Raw genomic sequence first — 16457 nt, forward strand, 5'->3', positions numbered from 1 at the left:
ATGGAAAAGTACCAAAAAGTAAACTCTCACCCACCAGCCAGGTGCTTGGTAGCGCTCCACATGGGCAAGTAGACCGGCGGCTCACCCATGGAGTTGCAACTGGGCATGGCGTAGGTTGTGCTCAGATGCGACATGAGATGTTTTTAGCTGCTGCATGTCAGCACTTGGCACATGCGTTGTTACAACTGCTGCAGCATTTTAATTGCACCCAATTGACAGTAGTGTGCCGCAGACAGAACACTGAACTGCTTGACAAATGAGCAGTCCAGACATCCCTGGAAAAGAGACCTTAATCAGACTTGCGTTAAATACTACATAAAACATATTACAAATGGCAGAGATGTCATGTCACAAACTGAACTTTTACAACAAAGTGAAGGTTCCTGGCTGCACTCTCCTCCTTTCCTGTGAGGTGCAATAAATGATAACGATCAGTCCACCAGAGCACCAGGCAGGACAATCCTATGTAAAACCATAAAGATCAGCACACTCAATTTTAAAATGAAAATCTTGCTTTTATTTCAACAGATTTCCATAAAGTGTAACGTGATAGACCAGTACCAGCAACTGGCAATAGATAGGAGTTATGCTAGGTACACACCATACAATTTTCTGTTAGATTCTTCTGTTAGATTTGCCTACAACATGGAAAAAAGCTACCTGGCAGGTAAATCTAAGAGACAATCTAACAGAAAATTGTATGGTGTGTACCTAGCATTAGAGGCTCATACAGTCCATCAAATGCCCACTAGGAACATTGTCTAGATAGCCATAAGGGGGCTAGAGTCCATAGTCCAAGGTTTTATATGTTAATATAGTGTACCTGAAACTAGGAATATAAAAAAAATATACGCATACCTGGGGCTTCCTCCAGCCCCCTATGGCCTGATCACTCCCTTGCTGACATCCTCTGCTGCTTGCAGCCTCTGCAACTGGCCCCGGTAAGTGGGCCAGTTGGTGCAGGCGCAGTCAGGCTGTGCATGCTCACCGTGGCCCTGACCGTTCTGCTCCTGGGCAGTACTACTGTGCAGGCGCAGAATGCTTCCAACTACAGTAGAGTGCCTGAAAAGCGCGCACAGCTGCACTGTACCTGCGCAGTACGCCCCGGACCGGTGGACTTACCGGGGCTATTTGCAGAGGCTTCAGGCAGCGGAGGACAGCGGCGAGGGAGCAATCAGGCCGGAGGGGGCTGGAGGAAGAAGCCCCAGGTATGTATACATTTTATTTTTATATCTCCCCGTCTCAGGTTTATTTTAAATCATGGCATGATTTAAATACACAATCTAAGCAAAAAGTTTTGCATTTTAAATTGTGTGTGCTGATCTTTATGGTTTTACAAACCACACTCCTCTCTCCTGTGTGGTCCCCTTTGTCATTACTAGTCTATTAAAATTGGAGGACAAATTACAAGACCCCCGGCAAAAATGTTATATTACATTTCAAACATGAATGTGTTGATGGAATCCAAAACCCCCAAAATGTGCTTTTTCTTTTCTCACGGGCTCCTAAGGATAAAAGCATAAATAAATACACTTTTACAAATAATTGTTTGTACTCAAGTGTATGTCAAACCTAACCAACTACTGATTATACTGATCTGATAGAACTGATATACTGATAGAAGAATGATACATTAAGGGACATCAATATATGTTCAAGAAATGGTGGCGTATATGTATGTCTATTTTTGTGCAGGTATTCTGCGGAACCTGTTTTATCTCCTCTCCTGATATCTTACCTGCTGTGCCAAATGTCCTTGTGCTTAAAATATACAGTAACAGGTGTATCCGTGCTTGTTACTTTCTATCATTTCCAATGCTCTGTCTCAAAGGTTACTGTAATACACGCTAGACCAGGAATAGGGACTTTGATACTTCTGAAGTCATGTAACCAATGTACTCACCAGTAAAAGCAGGCTGTTTCAAGACCACCTTGAGGTTGGCCACTAACGATACAATTTCCTGAAAAATACTTAAAGGGGCACTATGGTGAAAAATTGTAAAATTTAAAATATGTGCAAACATAAGCAAATAAGAATGTTTTTTCCAGAGTAAAATGAGCCATACGTTACTTTTCTCCTATATTGCGGTCACTTACAGTAGGTAGTAGAAATCTGACAGAAGCGACAGGTTTAGGTCTAGTCCATCTCTTCTTGGGGTGATTCTCAGGGATTTATTTATTTTCAAAAGCACTGGCAGTTGCTCTGTCCAACTGCCAAAAAACTGTAGCGAGCAGGGAAGCTGGCCAGCATCATTGTTTAAATCCTTCTTAGGGAATACCTTTATAAAAAATAAAAGCCTTGCTGAGAATTCTCTATGAAGTGATGGACTAGTCCAAAACTTGCCGCTTCTGTCAGATTTCTACTAGTCACTATAATTGACAGCAACATAGGAGAAAAGTAATTTATGGCTCATTTTACTCTGGGGGAAAAAAAGGTACTTCTTATTTGTCTATGTTTGCACATATTTTAAATTTTACAATTTTTCGCCATAGTGCCCCTTTAACTAATGATTCTTCGTATGAATGATCGGAAATGGTTGTTTAGGACCACTAATGATCAAAAATCACCTAACCAATCAGAGCAGATTAATGAAATGAATCCGAATTTCAGATTGATTTCTTTAATCTGATCGGATTGGTTAGAAGTTGGATAGTGGTCCCAAACTATAATTTTTCGATCATTCCTACGAAGAATAGTTCGTAAACAATCGTTCAAGAAATAGTATCATTAGTGGCCACCTTTAGGCAATTTTCTCACTTGGATGTTGCGTTATGTGCACACTAAGAACCTTTTTGGTGGCATGCGATGTAACACACAGGAAGCATGTGACCAATGTGCACCTTCTTTGGCTAACATTGTGCGTACGTTTTTTGGCTAACATTGTGTGTAACAACTTGCACACTTCAAGCAAAGCACTGAATATTGTGTTGTAACAATGGAATCATTTGCATCGCAGTGCAACTACTGAGGTGTGAAGTGTTTATAGCAATACATAACAGTGCGCAAAACAGTGTCAGTGGCAACGCAATGTGAATATATGTTTTGTTTTCATCTCCATATAAGTTGTGGGCATTCCACAGTGATTCTGACTAAACCTAGTCTCCATGACTATGGCACTCTCTCCTATCATGTGATGTGACAAGAGAGGGCTCTCTAATTCTACAGATTGGGGGCACCTAGAGAAGATAGATTGTTGCTGAAGCTTGGTCAGGTGAGTTATTCTCCTATGTTCCCGTTGCGGATACTTTGCTTGGGGGGGGGACCTAACTATGGGGGATCCTTATACCTATATTGGATACTTATACTGGGGGGGGGGCTCATGGCTACCTATGCTGGGGTCTACCTGGGGCTATCTAATACTGGGGAGTACCTTGGACTACCATCGCTAGAGGGTTGCTTAACTACTTCCGGTCCTAGGTAATTGAAATCTACGTCTTGATGGCTATCTGGCTGTCAGGGCATAGATTTCAATTCCCTCACCACTGCGCGTATCCGCCGTTTTCGTCGCTCCTGCCGATCTCGCCACAGAATCCCCGCCTTCTCCCACTGTAGCTCACTTGCTCTTCCTGTCTCTATGATGACAGAGCCCAGCGAGCGGGTCAGGAGCCGTTTTCATTGGCTCCTGGCCCTGTCTTTCAAAGTAAGCAACTCCCATTGGCTTACATTGAAAGACAGGGCTAGGAGCCAATGAAAGCGGCTCCTGGAAGACTCACAGGAACTCTGCCGTCATAGAAACGGCAGAGTAGGTGGCCCAGTTTCCTAATGTGTGGCGGGTATGTGCGGCGATTTGTCGGGATGCCACTGTTTCTGTACCAGTGGTCTCTGGCCTTTAAAGGCAAACACGCTGAAACTTGGGTGCAGCGCAGGAGATTTGGGCACAGCTGGCGACCACCATAGGCCGTAATAGGAATTACGGCTATAGCAGGCACAGGGAGCAACTTCAGCGCCTTCAGAAGATGGAGCTGAAGTTACTTTTAAAACATAAGTGCTGGAAGCCAAATTATTTCATTCCCCACTATTCTGGAGGGGGAATAGTATTTAATATGGCCGGGACTTGTGCAGCAGCAGGATCAGCCATATACCGGCTGAATCCTGTGCCCAAGTCTCCAGCGCCGTTATCTCTCGTACGCCTTAAAGGGACATAGACCACTGGTACTTAAGTGGTTAATACTGGGGGCTCTTATGGCTGCCTAAAATTAGTGTGTGGGGGAGGAGCACAAAGGTTACTTATAAAATCACCTGAAGCTTAAAGGATACCCGAAATGGCATGTGACATGATGAGATAGACATGTGTATGCACAGTGCCTAGCACACAAATAACTATGCTGTGTTCCTTTTTTTTTTTTTTTTCTCTGCCTGAAAGAGTTAAATATCAGGTATGTAAGTGGCTGACTCTGTCCTGACTCAGACAGGAAGTGACTACAGTGTGACCCTCAATGATAAGAAATTCCCCTTTTTATCTCTTTCTTGCTCTCAGAAGCCATTTTCTGCTAGGAAAGTGTTTTATAGTTGGAATTTCTTATCAGTGAAGGTCTCACTGTAGTCACTTCCTGTCTGAGTCCGGACCGAGTCAGCCACTTACATACCTGATATTTAACTCTTTCAGACAGAGAAAGAAAAAAAGGAACACAGTATAGTTAGTGTGCTAGGCACTGTACATACACATGTCTATCTCATCATGTCACATGTCACTTCGGGTATTCTTTAAGTAAGTGAACTCCCCCTTACCCCGTCCGCTTGTTTGGTACTGATATGGGTGCTGTAGTTTGCTTTTCAGAAGAATTTGGGTGTTCAGTATTCGATGACATGAATTCAACCCCCAACACTATTATGTAGCAACACTCTCATTCAGAATCTCTTTCTGCATCTGTTAAAAAGGAACCACATAACCGTTATGGACGGCGCTTGTGCAAAATGACCATTAGGATGCGTTGAATTTCCTCAGACCCACAACTTGGCTTAGCACTGCACGTTTAGGCACAGAGTGAGAACTGTATTGAAATAGCAACATCTAGTGGCTGTTCTGGAAGTTGCAGTACATTCAATAAATAACATGCTATAAATACTATCATTATTTAGTATGTAGTCTTGTCACTAACTGTAAATCTCACAATCTTACCATCTTCATATGTCCATATCAATATATTGTATAAAGAATTTCTATGAATCCAGAAAACCACTGCGCTGGAGTCCATGTAGCATGTTCAGCAAGGCCTCTTTTCCACGGACAGTTGATAGGCACAACTGCTTGCTTCTGCCTGGCAACTGCTTGCTGACCACACAGTTCAACTGTCTGTGGAAAACAGGTCTTCGTGAATAACAGGGAAGCTCATATGAAAACAACAAGATTATTTAACCCTTTGTGTACCAGCAGTCTCTGGCCCCTTAAAGAGGAGCTGTTAGGTATAAGGTCTCAGAGAAAATAAACACATATATCAGTAGCTAAATACTGGCTGTACTTACATTACATATGCATTTCACTGTCCACATTTGGATTTCACAGAATTTGTATATAGTATATGCAGAGATTGATGCTCCTGACAGCTCATGGCAGGTTCCATATTTGTCTGTCTCCTATGAAGCCAAATGTGTCGTCATGTCCTGCCTGCTTCCTGATCACAGAAAAGCTCGTACTGAATAACACTAGTGTGCAGTGAATATTAATTAGCCATGTGGCTAGGAACAATAGCGGACTCCTGCAGTGTACTCTGCCCAGATATTTATCAGCGCTGTGCGCTGGACTGAGTTACAAGCTGCTGAAACTTGATCCTGTAACTTCTCATTAGCAGCCGAGGGGAGGGCCCCAGAATGCTTTGCAGTATGGTATGCAGCTTGCGTCCTCTTAAGAGCTTGGGTCTAACAGCTTTGCTGATAAGCACACATCAAATGTAAGAGAGATTTTTAATTACAGTATTGCCTTTTTGGCTTCCTTCTAAACTGTTTAACACAGGAGAATAGAGGTTTAAATTAGCTTCTGCAGCCTGACAGTTACTCTTTAAAGAGAACCTGAACTGAAAATAAAAAGTCAAAATAACCATACACAGGTCATATTTACCTCCTGTGTAGTCTACTCCTCAATCTCTTTCTCCTCTCCGCCGTCCCATTTGTGCACTGTGATCAATGGAATTCTCCGTCCTCTATTTTAAAAATGGCCAATACTCCATACCCGCATCCTGGTCAGCACACTGTTAAACTGTAATATCACCCACTTGAGCCATAGGGAAACATGGACATTACATACCTTGCACATTCAGTTAGAACTGACAGCTGCTGATATATAACTGACAGCAACTGGTATATTTCATTTCTGATAAAATATTGTCAGAACTGGATGGGATCACTGTAAGAAGAAAATGAGCTTCTGAGAGCAACTGACGGTGAGGTTAGTATGTAATATTAATTTGCAGCTATGCCATGTGTTTATTTTCAATAATTTTACTCGCTTCAGGTTCCCTTTAAGGACCAGAGACCGCTTGTACCAGAAGAATCGACGCACATACCTGCCTCTCTTGCTGGTCCTGAAGCTCTGCCATCGCCTCAGGCCCCTCTCCCTCCTGATGCTGTCTGTCATATGAAGAATCACTAAAATCAAAATGTGGACAGTGCAATACATATGTTATGTAAGTAGAGCAAGTAATTATCTACTCATATATGTGTTTTTTTTTTACTGAGATAGTATGGCCGACAGCTCCACTTTAACGGCAGCTGCAGTTCTAATGGAGTTAGACATTGGAGTTTTTAGCTCTGTTCCATTTAGAAACAGGAATGGGGGAGCATACCTCCCAACTTTTGGAGACAGGAAAAAGGTACACTAAAACATGCCTCTGCCACGCATTTAACCACTTCAGCCCACAGGTGTTTTCACCTTCAGGACAAAAGCAATTTTCCCCTGTCAGCACTCCTCCCATTCATTTGCCAATAACGTTATCACTACTCATCACATGTAAATGATCTATATCTTGTTTTTTCGCCAAAAATTAAAGTTTTTGTGAGCTTTAATTGTTTTCAGTAATTACTTTATTTTCTATGCATTTTGAAGGCAAATACACACACAAAAAAAGAAAAATACACTATTTCTCCAATTCCACCCCCTATAGTTTTAAAATAAGCAATGCTACTATAAATAAAACCCATTAGTCCCGGCTATCACAACATTTAAATTATGTTCCTAGTACAATGTATGGCAACAATATATTATTTGGAAATAAAGGAGTATTTTTTTTCCTGTGGTTTATTTTTGTGCTCCATCAATTGTAAGCCCTTATCTACTAAAACTAATATAATTAAATCACTTCCAAACCCCCTCCTACCTCCCCCAGTTACCAAGCAAATTTAAAATATTACAAAAAGAAAAATCCATTAATAGTTGCCTTAGAGACTTATCTTTTTTTTATATCTATGTGGTAGGTATTTACTGGTTTGTTTGTTTTCTGTGCAGGGTAATTTCACTTTGTTCCACTAGATGGCGATAAAAACTCCTTGGTTTACAAGGCAGTGTTATAATGTTAACAAAGTAAAAAAAAAAAAGTTACATTCTTCTGAATGGACATGACCTCTGATTGAGGTCATGTCCTTTCATCACAGGCATTGCGATTGGTTCAGAGAAGCTTTCTTTCTCCTCCCCAATCGCCGGCACGGAAAACCGCCGGGGTACACGGATCGCGGCCCATGCAACCCGGCGGTACCGCTGTTTGAAAACTGGACGAGGATTCTTGTCCAGTTTGCCTTTAGCTGTGCCTATCTGGACAAAAATACTCGTCCAGATAGGCTTAAGTGGTTAACCATGCCCCATTTTTTCAAAGCCCCTCCCCTCCTCTATACAGTTTCTCCCTCCATCCTATGCAGAGATTGGTACATGGAGCGGTGATGGGGAAGTTATTTAAAGAATAATCACAGCACACATATATGTATTGAAGGCTATAAATTAAACAGCTCTACATGAAGAGTTATGAAAATATTAAATAAGAAAATATAGATTGAAATGTGCACAATATTAAATTCTTGGCGCTAGTCTACTTTAGGGGACCCACCGCAAATCCCCATAGACACTTTCAGCTGTGCTGCAAAACGGAACAAATTTCTTCCGTTTGCTTGTTTAAACCCCCACAAGCCTTATATCCTCAGGTAGCTAAGCATGCCCTCTAACGAATGTTGTGGTTTTTGGTAAAAAAAACACTTGTAACTGACTGTATAGGAGCCGCCGAACGGCCGCAATTTCAGGTCCGTCGGCCATCTTCGTTCTGCTCTGCAGGTCGTTTCTTCCTCCTCATTGGAGGGATTGTTAGGTGGGGGCGTGCCACCTTTTGTTGGCAGCTAACAAACCCTCCAATGAGAAGGAAGAAACGACCTGCACAGCAGAATTAAGATGGCGGACGGACCCGAGATTTAGGCCATTCAGAAGCTCCAACATGGCCAATTTAAACTTTTTTTTTACCGAAAACCTCAAAATTCGTTACAGGACATGCTTACCTATCCATGGATATAAGGCTTGCGGGGGTTTAAACAAGGTGAAAGCGGACGTTTGTTCCATTTTGCAGCACAGCTGAAAGTGTCTATGGGGATTTGCGGTGGGTCCCCTAAAGTAGACTAGCGCCAAATTCTTTATTTCTGACAAAAAAATTAACATCAGAAATGTTAATACAGTGCCTACATGTGCATAACTCTAGTCACAGGACTGTAAATGCATAAAATCACACAGCTATTCCTAATCAAGGATCTTGTGCCTCAATATGGGTTATTAATAAGAGCAATAGCACAGAGGAATGCAACCAGTATGATTGATGCATACAGGATTTCTAGCACTTCACAAGCATATTGAAAGATAAGAGATCCACCTCACTATTCAGATGCTCTGTAACCAGATAGCCAGGGTAGCGATCCCTGTGTCACTCACTCTCTCTGTGCTGCTGATGAAGTTCAGCATGAGGCAAAGCTGCAGAGTGTGATTTGCAGCCCGTTTCTAGGGCTGTGTGGCCCGTGCGGGCACCCTGGGCAGTAAAGGAGTGTGGGCGCTGTAATGGAGGGGGGAGTCAGCCGCGGGGAGGGCAGCCCGACCTCTCCCTCCCTTCCTCTCTGAGGGCCGCCCTCTGTGCTCCCCCCTCCAAGTGTTACTGCAGGGTAGCGTTGTGTACAGAGCGCAACTTACATCCCTGGTTCCAATCACCGCCGGTCTCCTCTTCATAGCCGCTGATACACTCGATGCTTCCTGTTTAGCCGGAAGCAGCGTGTGTATCAGCGGCTGTGAGGAGAAGACAGAAGAGGAGACCGGTGGCGATTGGAACCAGGGAGGTGAGTTGCGCTCTGTACACAGCGCTTCCCTGCAGTCACACTCGGAGGGGGGAGCACGGAGGGCGGCCCGTGGAGAGGAAGGAGGGAGAAGTCGGGCTGCCATCCCCGTGGCTGACTCCCCCCTCCACACTGGGGGGCAGCTACCTATCTAACCACACTGGGGGGCACCTACCTAATCTAACCACACTGGGGGGCACCTACCTAATCTAACCACACTGGGGGGCACCTACCTAATCTAAACACACTGGGGGGCACCTACCTAATCTAACCTATACTGGAGGGCCCCTACCTATCTAACCTGTATTGGGGGCACCTACCTACCTAGCCTATACTGGTGGCAACTATACTGGCTACCTATATTGGAGGCACCGCCACCTACCTAACTAACCTATACTGGATGCACCTACCTATCTAACCTATGATGGGGTAACCTGCCTATCTAACCTATACTGGGGGCAACTATACCGGCTACCTATACTGGAGGCACCTACCTGGCTAACCTATACTGGGGGCAACTATACTGGGGCACCCATGCCTGGCTACCTATACTATGCCTGGCTACCTATACTGGGGGGGGGGGACCTATAGCTGGCTACCTATACTGAGTGCCACTAGACCTGGCTAACCTATACTGCAGGCATGTATACCTGGCTCCGTGTGTGTGGGGGGGCGCAATTTTAACACCCTTGCCCTGGGTGCATTTTAGCCTACAACCTGCCCTGGTGATTTGATGCATGTATTTTTAGTGTTCTCTGCAAAAACTCTGGGCAATGAAACAGTTAACTGCAAACTCTCCTGCTCTGTGAAGAGGTCGGGACATTTGACCATGCCCCGTGATGCTGTGATAGAGGCTGCAAATCGTTAGTGCCACAGAGAAACCGTGACACTTGGCCGGGCTGAGGGAGGTGTTATTTTTTTTTTTAGAGCCATGGAGGGTAAGGGTAAAACCAGGCAACTGGAGAGACTTCAGTTCAGCTCTGCCCCAATAACCATATGCCATAATGAATCCAATGCCATAAAAACTGGGCAGGCCAGACTTTGGTTCACACAGCTTAGCTTTATTTAGTTCATAGGAAAAAGGTAATGAACGTTTACTGTTGATAAGTCTAATTTTGTGTATCCTGCGCATATGTTGCATGTGAAATGTTTCCCAGCAGGTGAGACGTGGCTATAAAAGTGAGGCAACATATCAGACATTTACTAACAGTTCCAGCGCCAGGCCATCATGCTGAGGCTCCTAGTACTCGCCGCTCTGGTCCTTTGTGGTAAGCTCTGTTCTACTGTCATTGTATCATTAACAACTACAAGTGCTGCCGCCATTTCAGCATAAAAAATGAGGAGCTGATAAGATGCATTTTCTGCCAGTTTCCTTCTTTCACTGAGGCTTAGAGATGCACCGCTGCACAAAACCACCTGCATAGACATGGAACATGTTCTAGCTGCAGAACATCACTTAAAGAGGAACTCCAGCGAAAATAATGTAATAGAAAAAGTACTTCATTTTTACAATAATTATGTATAAATGATTTAGTCAGTGTTTGCCCATTGTAAAATCTTTTAAATCCCTGAATTACATTCTGACATCTATCACATGGTGATATTTTTACTGCTGGCAAGTCACGTAGCTGCTGCTTGCGGTTTTGGCAGTTGGAAACAGCTGTAAACAGCTATTTCCCACAATGCAACAGGGTTCACAGACAGGAAACTGCCAGAAGTACCTCGGTACTCAGAGCTTCTTGTGGGAAGGGTTTCACCACAATATTAGTCATACAGCACCCCCTGATGGTCTGTTTGTGAAAAGGAATATATTTCTCATGTAAAAGGGGGTATTAGCTACTGATTGGGATTAAGTTCAATTCTTGGTCGGAGTTTCTCTTTAAAGGACCACTATCGTGAAAATCGTAAAATTTAAAGTACATGTAAACATATACAAATAAGTACATTTTTTCCCAGAGTAAAATGAGACAATTCCTTTTCTCCTACGTTGCTGTCACTTACAGTAGGTAATAGAAATCTCACAGAAACGACAGGTTTTAGACCAGCACATCACCTCATGGGGAATTCTCAGAGTCTTCTTTATTTTCAAAGGTACTTAGTGAATGGCAGTTGCTCCATCCAACTAGGGATGATCGGAAGGTGCAATTTCTGGTTCCGCGGAAATCCGGAATTACGTCAGAACGAAATTCCGTGACCGTTACATTCCGGCGGTATTGTGCGGAATTCTGCGTTCCAGTGGTACAATTTCAGTAATCTCATTTGAAACCTCGTTTTTTAAACATGGGACCATGGGACCTAGTGGCTGTTCCACCAGTAATTTTTTTTTCTTTTTATTATTTTAAGCAGCAGGAGTTGTCGTAGGCCATGGGACCTAGAGGTTGTTCCACAGCAGTCATTACAATTTTTTTTTTGAGCAGCAGAAGTTGTCATAGGCCATGGGACCTAAAGGTGGTTCTACGGCAGTCATTACAATTTTTGTTTTGAGCACCAGGAGTTGTCGTAGGCCATGGGACCTAGAGGTAGTTTCACAGCAGTCATTACATTTTTTTGGAGCAACAGGAGAAGTTGTAGGCCATGGGACCTAGAGGTGGTTCCATGGCAGTCATAAAAAATTGTTGTTTGGAGCAGCAGGAGTTGTCGTAGGCCAATTATTGTAGTCAGTATCTTATTATTGTATTGTAGCAGTCACTATCTTATCAATCAGTGAGAGGGGCCTTGTAATTGTCACTGATCCATGACTCGTTCATTTTTATGAACGTTAGTACAGTATGTCCACGTTGTCTGTGGACAGACAGGTCCATTGGTCGGTGACCACCCCACCTGCAGCGCTAAATACTCGCTCAGAAAGAACACTGGCGGCGGGGCATGCAAGAACCTCCAGTGCATACTGAGCAAGTTCAGGCCAGGTATCCAGTTGTTTTGTCCAATACTCCATGGGGTTCATCATTACTCTCCATATTGTCTGGAGCACTGGCCGACCCCATGTAATCATTCACCCTACGGGCCAGCCGCTGGCGGTGACCACTTTGTCCGCTGGTTCTGCTACTGCCAAAATGATTATCTGGCATTGGCTGGTAAAATTCCTTCAGCATACTCAGCAGGTTCACAGATTGGCTATTGCTGCTGCTGCTGGAAGTGGGACCACCAGACCTTTGCTGAGTGTGATGAGGCTTGGTAGCTTGGGCCCGGGATACAGGTGCAGGAAACGCATCTTCTACCCAACGAAGAAGGGCATCCAGGATCTGGCTCATCCTGGCGTCTGCTTGGGAGGGGGTATGAACTGGTGCATTTTCCCCTTGCACCGGGGATCTAAGATGGTGGCCACCCACATGTCGAGCCTTGATTTTAGAGTTTTAATCCGGGGGTCCTTACGGAGGCACTGGAGCATATGTGCAACTATAGGAAAGAGATGTCTGCCATTTATCACCTCTTCCTGGCTGTCAGAACTATCTTCATGCTCCAGCTGCACATCATCAGAATCTTCTTCCCACCCCCGGACAATGGGCTCTTCCGCTTCCACAAGCTCTGCCTCCTCATCCACGACTGGAGCATGCTCACTCACTCCCCCACTTGACTGACCACTGTTCAGTAGGGCTTCTTCCCCCTGTTCGAGCAGTTTGTCGAGAGCCTTGTCCAGCATGAAGACCAAAGGGTGAGCACCTTTGATATGCTGCAGTGCTCCTCACTGACCACTTTTGTTGCCTGCTCAAACGGCTCCAACACTTTGTACACCTGTCCAATCAGCTGCCACTGGTCCCCAGTAATGTAGTCCAGTGACCCTGTTCTGGTGGAAGATGTCTCAGACAGGTATAGCCTGGCCACCATGCGCTGCTCCCACAACCTCTCCAGCATGTGGAGGGTGGAGTTCCACCGCGTCGGACAATCGGAAATAAGCCTGTGCTGCAGCAGACTATGGCCGCGGCGGCAGTTGCGGAGTGACGGATGTGGGATGACACTTTTCGTGCTGAGGCTACAGCGTCCTTCAACCCATCAAAAGTTTGTAGAAATTTCTGGACTACAAGGTTGAAGATGTGGGCCAAGCAAGGTAAGTGAGTGCAGCCACCTTTTCCGGGGGGTCCCTGTCACTCACTACCTAACTGGGGGTCCCTGTCACTCACTACCTAACCTGGGGGTCCCTGTCACTAGTGTTGGGCGAACACCTGGATGTTCGGGTTCGGGAAAGTTCGCCGAACATGGCCGCAATGTTCGTCATGTTCGGGCCGAAAGCCGAACTCCCCGAACATCCCGCTTTTGGGGGCCCTATGGGGTCGCAGGCATAAGGGGGGAGCATGCCCCGATCGCAGGGGGGGGGGTCGGAAATTCCCCCCACCCCCTCCGCTAGCGCTCCCCCCTCTGCCCGCTTCCCCATACAAAAGTTTCAGGAAGTACCGGTCCAGTGGTAGTGGGTGGCTGGCAGTGGGCGGCACTGTGAAGTGAGTGACTGAGGAGGAGGAGTCCGGAGAGTGACGCGTTGAGGGAGGCCGGGCAGCGGGCGGTTCAGCAGTAGTACGGTACTACTGCTGAACCGCCCGCTGCCCGGCCTCCCTCAACGCGTCACTCTCCGGACTTCTCCTCCTCAGTCATTTACTTCACAGTGCCGCCCACTGCCAGCCACCCACTACCACCGGACCGGTACTTCCTGAAACTTTTGTATGGGGAAGCGGGCAGAGGGGGGAGCGCTAGCGGAGGGGGTGGGCGGAATTTCCGACCCCCCCCCCCGCGATCGGGGCATGCTCCCCCCTTATGCCTGCGACCCCATAGGGGGGCAGTATTCGGCCAAACAGGGGCCCTGTTCGGCGGCCAATTAGTAGTTCGGGGCAAACCCGAACTTAAAAGGCCGAACACCATCAGGTGTTCGGCCGAACTCGAACATCACCCGAACAGGGTGATGTTCTGCAGAACCCGAACAGTGGCGAACACTGTTCGCCCAACACTACCTGTCACTCACTACCGAACCTGGGGGGCGCCTGTCACTCACTACCTAACTGGGGGTCCCTGTCACTCACTCCCGAACCTGGGGGGCGCCTGTCACTCGCTACCTAACCTGGGGGTCCTTGTCACTCACTACCTAACCTGGGGGTCCCTGTCACTACCTAACTGGGGGTCCCTGTCACTCATTACCTAAACTGGGGGCTCCTGTCACTACATACATTGGGGGGTCCCTGTCACTACCTGAACTGGGGGGTCCCTGTCACTACCTGAACTGGGGGGTCCCTGTCACTACCTGAACTGGGGGGTCCCTGTCACTACTTACACTGGGGTGCACCTGTCACTGCCTGAACTGGGGGCTCCTGTAACTGCCTGAACTGGGGGGCTCCTGTCACTACCTGAACTGGGGGGCTTCTGTCACTACCTAAACTGGGAGACTTGTGGCGCTACCTTAACTAGGGGGCACCTGTCACTATCTAAACTATCCAGGCTAGCCAGCCCAGCATCACCACCAGCCAACCAGCCCAGAATCACTGTCAAAAAGGCCACAGCATCACCACTTTTGACCACTGTCAAAAAGGCCACCACATCACAGCATTTACTTCAACCAGCCAAGCACAGCCCAGCATCACCGCCAGCCAGCCCGGCCACAACATCACCGCCAGCCAACCCAGCCACAGCATCGGCCACAGTATCACCGCCAGCCAGGCCACAGCATCATTGCCAGGCCTTTCAGCCCACACATAATCCCCAATCCAGCAAAAAAACGTATTGCCAGGCACAGCAGCCAGTACAGGAGAATTCAGAAGCCAGGTGAGAGGTGTCTACCATATTAAGGGGGCATTCTGCCTATTTATGTGAAATGCTGTCTATTTATGTGCCTCATGACTGATGAATTTGTCTTGTTGGGGGCCTCATGATTGCTGAATTTGTCTTGTTGGGGGCCTCACGATTGCTGAATTTGTCTTGATAGGGGCCTCATGATTGCTGAATTTGTCTTGTTGGGGGTCACATGATTGCTAACTGCGAGACTATGGGAAAAGCTGAATCATCATCATATGAGACAATAGCATTAAACTTCCTTTTTTAGCTTTTTAAAACAGAAAATAAAACTGGGAGGTTCTAAAAAATTGAATACATTTTTCAGGAGTAGGATGGATGAAATTGTTTATCTTCACAGTTTATTTTCCACTTGGATTTTCCATAATGTTCATGTATGAGTTAAAACGTTTGTACAGTATTTAGTTAAAAATTGCTGTTGTCACAAGGGGGTCTAGTGATTTCTAGTTACGCCCCTGACTATTACCTAAACTGGGGACACCTATAGACCTGGCTACTTATACTGTACTTAGAGTGGTGTGGGAATGTGGGGTGGAGGGTCCTGGAGGAATGTTTGGGTGGGTGGTCCGAGGTCCGTGGGGTTGGAAGGTTGTGGGGGGGGGCATACATTTTTTTTGCTATGGGGCCCAGTCATTTCTAGCTACGCCCCTGTGTCACCCTCAACCTGATTACGTACTTGACGTGATCCACCAACACCACCATCACTCCATTTCCTTTTAGGAGTGGCAGGAAATTGCTGCTGCTCTCGCTCCATTATTTTGGGGCCACAAACTTTATTGGGGAAGGGGTATGAGCAACAGAACAGATCAGAAAATAAGGGGGTAAGAGAAAGAAAATAAATCAAAAAAACAAGATAAAGAAAACAAAACAAAAAAAATTTGAAAAAACAAAAACAAAAAACTTGCACTACACTCACTCAACTAATCAATCACCTAACTCACTCTCACTCTGTCAAACACTAAGCCTGCGGCCTGGATGGCTCTGTCTAACCCTCAACACAGCAACTACTAGCACACTACACTACAATCTATCACTCAAACTAACAATCTATCTGTCACTCTCTCACAAATACACCTAGCTAGTACTAAAAGTCTTTAAAAAGACTTTTGGTTTATATACAGACTTTAAAAAGACTTTTTTGTTTTATGTTAAAACAACTAATATGGGTCTGTCTCTCCTCTCTCTCCAAAACCAGACTGAAATCCACAAGCTTCGTGACTGCACACTTCTCTTATATACAAAATGGGTGGGATAGCTGCTGATAGGTAGCTAGGGAGCTGGTTGCTAACGTAGGATTGGTTGGTTATTCTTAAGACTCTAATTGGTGCAGAAATTCAGATTTTCATGCAGAAATCCTGTTGTTTTCACTTATAAGCTTGAGTCTAGGGTCTTCCTTCTGATT

The 16457-nt window shown here is 45.6% G+C and overlaps 1 long non-coding RNA gene across 1 annotated transcript in view; it reads right to left on the minus strand.

The window, feature by feature from the left end:
• Positions 1-16457, minus strand: part of LOC137545776 (uncharacterized) — a 64410-nt gene that overhangs the window by 41894 nt on the left and 6059 nt on the right. The window contains exons 2-3 of the long non-coding RNA XR_011026101.1: positions 6502-6583; positions 5121-5294 (exon numbers count right to left, since the gene is read on the minus strand). This is a non-coding gene — a long non-coding RNA (uncharacterized lncRNA). The remainder of the gene's footprint in view (positions 1-5120; positions 5295-6501; positions 6584-16457) is intronic.

This window comes from Hyperolius riggenbachi, chromosome 2 (assembly GCF_040937935.1).
Source record: "Hyperolius riggenbachi isolate aHypRig1 chromosome 2, aHypRig1.pri, whole genome shotgun sequence".
Lineage (NCBI taxonomy): Eukaryota > Metazoa > Chordata > Amphibia > Anura > Hyperoliidae > Hyperolius > Hyperolius riggenbachi.